The sequence below is a fragment of the Rhinopithecus bieti genome, unplaced genomic scaffold (assembly GCF_001698545.2).
Source record: "Rhinopithecus bieti isolate Rb0 unplaced genomic scaffold, ASM169854v2 scaffold_7398, whole genome shotgun sequence".
Classification (NCBI taxonomy): domain Eukaryota; kingdom Metazoa; phylum Chordata; class Mammalia; order Primates; family Cercopithecidae; genus Rhinopithecus; species Rhinopithecus bieti.
In genome coordinates this window covers 546,227-553,380 of record NW_016805783.1, presented here as the reverse complement: position 1 = coordinate 553,380, position 7,154 = coordinate 546,227, and the positions used below count along the sequence as shown (strand labels likewise).

At 42.4% G+C, this 7,154-nt stretch overlaps 1 pseudogene; it reads right to left on the bottom strand.

The window, feature by feature from the left end:
- Positions 1-2,040: 2,040 nt before the first annotated feature.
- Positions 2,041-6,732, bottom strand: LOC108530695 (60S ribosomal protein L5 pseudogene; annotated as a pseudogene).
- Positions 6,733-7,154: the final 422 nt, after the last annotated feature.

Sequence of the window (7,154 nt, the reverse complement as noted above, 5' to 3'; positions counted from 1 at the left end):
GAGCCTCTACCTCTCACACTCACTGCACACTTCCTTTCTCAGTGTATTTCCAAGTAGACAAGGTGGAAAATGGCTACCACATTCTTCTATTTATATCTCTTCCATTCAAAGACCATCTCGTCTGATGTTACCATTTCTTACTTCCAAGTCTTGACTTCTGGGGAAGAGATTCTGGTCAGGTCCATCATAGGTGGCTTCAGAGGTGGGGGTCCTGTTCACACAAGGACCACTGTCACCACGTGGGTCAGGGATGGGGCAATTCCCAGAATCCAGGTGGGAATAGGGTTGGAGATCCAGGCAGAAAACCTGATGGCACAACCTGGAAAAGTCCTCATTTCAACAGCTTCCAGGCTCCCCTGTGCCCAACATCAGTGTAGGTAGGAACTGCTAACAAGCCTGGAACAACATTTTCTCTTAGGCCACCTTGAGGACACGGGTAGCAGGAGAGAGCTGGAGTGACAGGGGACCTTGACCTCACCCCTGGCCTGTGACCCAGGGTTTCTCTTGGGGAATAAGGAAAGCAGTCCCATGGTCCTGCCATGTGCCTAAGATTTGGGGCTATGTTAACCCATAGGAGGGAGGTAGGGAGGAAACAGTTTGGCTATGCCTATATTTCTACTTTATATCCCAGAAAATAATGGGATTTGGCCCTTCCACTTTGAAAGGCTGTGTCATTCAACAGAGTAATCGCTAACACATGTATAGCTCTTACTATGTGCCAAGTGCATACCATGTTCTAAGTGTTTTACACAGATTAACTCAAATAACTCTGTGATACATAGCTGCCACTATCCCCTTTCCTGAAGGTAAGAAAATTAAGGCACAGAGAGATCAAGGAACTTACCCACGTTTACACAGAAAGGAAATGCAGCGCTAGAACTCAAACCCAGGCAATCTGTCTTCAGAGCCTATGGTACTGATCAAAAGGCCAGACAGACCAAGGTTAAAGTCTTGCTTCACCCCTTACTTGTTAGAAGTTCTCTTTAAACTATTGATTCAGTGATAAAATGGAACAAAAGACACCCACCATGTAAGATTATTGTAAAGACAAGTGGAAAAAATCTGTATCTACAAAGCACTTAGAACTGAATAGGTACTTGATCAGGGTAGTTACTATTGTTAAGGAGGGATAAGGAATCTGAATATTGTTCAGCTCTCATGGGCATCTGGTGATGGGGAGTGTCCCCATTTTCCACACTTTAATTGTCTGCCTAGGCCAGCTCTCATTCAGGCCAGTCCACTCTGTTGCAAGGCAATAATGCCTGCAATTGTTACCCAGTGCCATAGGTGGCTGAGTACAGCTTCTCATATTACGTATCTTCACATCCTGCTGAGCAATAGCACTAGTGATGCTTTTTCTATGGTTATTTAAAATTTCAGTTCTCCTTAATTGAAGTAGAGCACACATAAAGGGCACAAATCGTAAATGCACGGCTCCAGTGTTATGTGTGCAGAAGTCCAGATCCAGGCCTAGAACACGTCCAGCACCCCAGAGGCTCCTTCTGCCCTTTCCCCATCAATTCCCACACCAGCCAGGCATAGCAGCTCTTGCCTGTAATCCCAGCACTTTGGGAGGCCAAGGCGGGCGCATCGCTTGAGGTCAGGAGTTTGAGACCAGCCTGGTCAACATGGTGAAACCCCATCCCTACTAAAAATACAAAATTAGCTGAGTGCAGTGGTGTGTGCCTGTAATCCCAGCTACTCTGGCAGCTGAGGCAGAAGAATCACCTGAACTCGGGAGGCGGAGGTTGCAATGAGCCGGGATTGCACCATGGCACTCCAGCCTGGGAGACAGAGCAAGACTCCATCTCAAAAGATAAGATAAGATTAAAATAAAATAAAATAAAATTCCCACACCAAAGAGTTGGCCAATGGGCTGACTTCTATTGCCTTAGGTTCGTTTTGCCTGTTTGTGAACTTTGTAGATATGGCTGGATTTGTACTGCCAGTGTTTTTGTGGGCACTTCTTGCCTTCTTCTGCCATGCAGGTGAGTGAGCTATTTGTGGCCAGCGAATCTTTGTCAAAACTCTCTTTGTTCCTTACTGCACCCCTACACACACTTGTACAGGAGTAGAGCATGCCAGCATGAAGAGGCAACCAACTGGTGTTTTTTTAATGTTAGATAAATAAAGCAGGGTCAATAGAAGCCTCATGTATTGTGAAGTAATAAATATTCATTAAAATTCATAACTTGACAATTAAATATTGTCACCTGTGTTCTGGCTCTCACAAAAGATTTAAAATCTCTCAGAGGATTTGTAAGTGGCAAGAGCAAGGAAAGAGGAAGGCATGCAGCCTTAAAGTGAGTTTAGGAAAAGCTCAAGTCACCGCCCTTAGTGACAGTACCAAGAATAACATTTTTAAAAAACAAACAACCAACAACAAAAAAACAGGCTTTGCCACATTATTCCCAGGCCTTATACAGTGGACTTAGTGTACATTCTTGTATTCATTCCTTCAATGACTAGATATTATTCCCATTTTGCAGATGGGAAAATTGAAACTGAAAACAGTTAAGTAAATTGCCAAACATCCCACAATAAGTAGAGATGCCAGGATTTGAACCATCTTTGTCAGAACCCACAGTTCTCAGCCACTATGCTATGCATGGATGAGGAGTGGGTGACATCCTGAAAACAACTCTGGCTTTGATAATGAACAGAGGTAGGTTCCTGGCTCTGCCTCTCCCTGATTCTTTTCGATCCTCAAGCAAGAAAAGAGCAGGGAGGGATAATTTCTACTTTGCTGGTTTGTTAAAACATACGTAATAATATTTTAAAAGCACCTCTCTCATCAAAGGCACTCAGCCAGTGGTGGCTTGTTAAAACTATTCACCATCACACTCACTAGAGGTGAGCTGCCAGTAGCAATGACAGCTGCACCTTGCAGCAAGGATCTTCCCAGCAGAAGTGACACCCACTGGCCATAGGGAGCCTGCACCTCTCTATCTGTCACCTTGCACTTTGTAGGCCTTCCAGCAGGGTCTGTCTCTGGCCTGAAGTTCCCACACAACACCACAGACAAGGCAGCAACTGAACACACAAGTCAACCAATGGATCTGAATGACTCGCAGTCACCCATCAATTCAGTGAAACAACTACTATTGATTTCTGGGGGTTTTCCACCCCACTGGTTGTTTAACTGAATTGATGGGTGTTCTGTGGAATTGATTGCACCAGCCAGTTCTTTTAGTGTGATGGAGACAAAACGCTAGTATGTTTCCCAGAAAATGAATGAATCTGCTCGTTAATGTTCTGCCAAATAATTGTTTCCAGTGACAGTGGTTTTCCTTCTTCGCTCCTTCTGTGTAGGGATTGGGAAGTATGTAAGGGACTTTCATTGCATGTCAGTACGCTGATAAGCTGGCCCCTTTCAATTTCCTCACAGTTCTCAGGGGCTGATTAGATGCCAGAATGAATCCACCAATCTCCCTCTCCCCACACACAGACTTTTGCCAGTTCTGAGTCACTGTGTTTCATATGTTCCCCACCACCATCACCAATCATGTGCATCAAAGCTGATTTTCCCCACTAAATGAAAATGCAGACTCAGGCATGTCAACAGTATGCCAACTCTCGGGGCTAATGATTTACACACCTATGATTTATATTTTCTTCCCCGGAGGTTGTTTTTTGTGGATTTCAGACAGCACCACACTTGTTTTCAATGACAGTGATTAAAAAAACAGATGTCAGGATGAGGACTAGGGAACGGTGTGGGGGATAGAATGACAAGAAAATAAAAAGGTTCATTGAGAGAAGTCTGAAACCTTTCCTTGAGTCACTGAGCTCTTATGCTTCCCCTAGCCATGGGGAGAGACGAGTTTTTCCCTTTTAGGAAAATATAGATTATAGAAAATATATAGATTAAAGTTAATTTTTATTGACTTTCGAGAAAAAAATCTCTCTCTTTGAGCTGTTGCCACTGTCATTGTTATTTCACTGTTGTGCTGAGATCTCAGGGCTATTGAAATTGGTGATGCAAGTAAAATTCTCACATGCAATAAAAGAGAAAAAGATCCTAAGGACATGGAGTCTCACTCGCCATAAAGCTCCGTAAGTCAGTTGACTCCAAATATGCAATGTATATTTTGCATTTTTATGCATTTAATACAACATGAAATGTCTCATTTCTGGCAACTCGTATGTAAGACAGCGTATTAGTTCATTTTCACACTGCTGTCTTTATAGACATACCTGAAACTGGGAACAAAAAGAGGTTTAATTGGACTTACAGTTCCACATGGCTGGGCAAGGTCTCACAATCATTGTGGAGGGTGAAAGGTACTTCTTATGTGGCAGCAGCAAGAGAGAATGAGAGAAGAAGCAAAAGCAGAGACCCCTGATAAACCCATCAGATCTCGTAAACTTATTCACTATCATGAGAATAGCATGGGAAAGACTGGCTCCCATTATTCAATTATCTCCCTCTGGGTCCCTCCCACAACACGTGGGACTTATGTGAGATACAATTCAAGTTGAGATTTGGGTGGGGACACAGCCAAACCATATCAGACAGTATTGACATTAAGGGTCACACAGTATGGGGTGACACAATGCCAATGTTTAAAAATGTGATTTGTAGGACGGGCATGGTGGCTCACACCTGTAATCCCCAGCACTTTAGGAGGCCGAGGCAGGCAGATCACCTGAGGTCAGGAGTTCAAGACCTGGCTAACATGGTGAAACCCCATTTCTACTAAAAATACAAATAATTAGCCATGCATGGTGGTGCACACCAGCCACTTGGGAGGCTGAAGCAGGAGAATCGCTTGACCCCGGGAGGTGGAGGTTGCAGTGAGCCAAGATCATGCCATTGCACTCCAGCTTGGGCAACAAGAGCAAAACTCTGTCTCAAAAATAAATAAATAAATAAATAAATAAATAAATAAATAAATAAATTTGATTTGCTTCTGCATATTGACGTACTTTATGGTACACAAAAGATGAGCCACGAAGCAAGCCTCCCTCGCTGAAAACAAATGAGGAATTGTGAATTCGGCTATGAGGCACTAGAAAGTAGACAATTTCTCAGTGGTACTAGAAGAGCATCCCTCAAAGTGGCAGGTATAAAATAAGTGGGAACACCTATAAATGATTAAAAACTCTTAGCAAACTAGAAATAGAAAGGAAATTCCTTAATCTGACTTTTAAAATTATCTATTAAAATCCTACAGCAAATGCTATTTCTAATGGCAATCGCTGAAAGTATTCTCTCTGAAATGAGAAACAGGGCAAGGAAACCTGTGACCAGCACTTCTAGCCAACATTGAATTGGAGATCCTGCCAGCATAATAAGAAAAAGAAAGAAAACCTACAAAGATTGGAAACAAGAAAAAAAAAAAACTGCTAATTGTCGCATTGTCCAAAAAGAAAACTCAAGAGATATCTGTAAGCAGAATTAATAAGAGAGTTCCACACTGTTGTGGAATCCAGGATTTTTTTTCTTTTTTTTTTTTTCCAATTGTGCCTAATCCACATATATTTAAAAGTGGTTTTTCTCATCAAGACTTTCCTATTTAGTTTTCAAAGAAATAACAACTTTTGGTCACTAGTTCATATAATATTTCCCTAAATCATAATTTTATTGTTAAATATAACTGTCATTAACAGGTTTTGGTCCAAACACAACTAAATCCTACTAAGTGTGCTGCTCAAGTGATAGAAGCAGAAATGCATGGATGTATGAGCCTCAGCTGTTGCTTATATCAAGCATGTATGTCTTTTTAGGCTAATGTTTTGACCTATGAGGGCCTTACCCACCCTGGAGAAACTGGCTTCCTAGGGCTAGTCAATTCCCAGAGATGGTACTATGAGTGCCCTTTCATACACAAACCAACCAATCCAGAGCCCACTCCTCTCCCACCTCCTCTATCAGGCTCTTACACTCGAGGCCAATATTCCCTTGCCTAATCATCCCAGGACCAGGTGCCAGACAATTCAGGACAGCCCCTACATCCCAGGGCCTGCTGAAATTATTCTAACTAGTTGATCCTAAGCTTGCTTACCTTGCCTCATCCATTCCCTCCCATGGAAACTATAATAAAGGTTCTTGCCTTGTAAGTATCTTCCATTAGGTAATGCACGTTGCAGAATCTGCAACACTCTGACCCGTGATGTGCTTTTGATGCACTTCGGCTTTAAGCTCCTTGCTTCCAGAACCATAACCAGGAATCGTTAGGCACTGTAAGGGATAGACAAGCCTCCATCAACAGAGCTCGCAGAGCCCCCAAAACTTTGTTGCCAGTGGTGGTTCTGGCAAGGCCTGCACCCAAATAGCAGGTAAAGGCAGCTGGCTGACTGACCATCAATGCTTCCCACATTGTATTTATCTCTGGTTATCTCCACTTGGCCTTCATAGATCTTGTCCATGCCAAACCTACTGAGAAGGCTGCATGCCAGCAGCAGGCCAGTACAACATGTTGCAGCATCGTTTGTCAGGCCAACCTTTACACTGTATTTTGGCAGTTCGTGTGCATAAGCTGCACAGACTACCATGTCCCATTCTATATGGGCATAAGCCATTTGATAAATGGTATCTCTATTTATCACACCAACAATTATTCTGTATTTGTGTGTGTTAGACTTATTTTTATCCTGTACTACCAAGTGTTTCCAAGCATAATAATCAGTTTTACCCTCTCACTGTCTTCTAAATGTCACTTGGTATCTCTTAAAGTAGGCCTTATACTTGACAATTTTAACAAACCCCACCCTGTGGAACAGATCCATGTCCACAGCTCAGCACTGACTCCTAGAACTGGAATTTACTCAAATTCTCCATCTTGTCATATACTTTTGACATTCTCCATCTTGTCATATGCTTTTTTGAATATCAGTCACTTAATTTGAAGTCTATATCAATAACTCCAACATTAGAGAAACCTGTGAGTGTTTTAGTTTGTTTTAGTTTGTCTATTTTATTTTCCCTTGGTCTTGTTTATTAGTATCCCTGGTAATTTTTGTTGGATGCTGGACATCATCTTTGAAAAGTTACAGAGGTTCTGGGTGATATCCCTCTCCCTTTTGAATACCTTTGTTCATTATTGGTTCAAAAGAGGATTCGCTCTGTCCTCTGGAAGCTGGCAAAGAGGGAGATCACCTAAATGCAATCAGGCTGTGAGCAAGCTGAGGCTCAATGCAATCTTTGAATA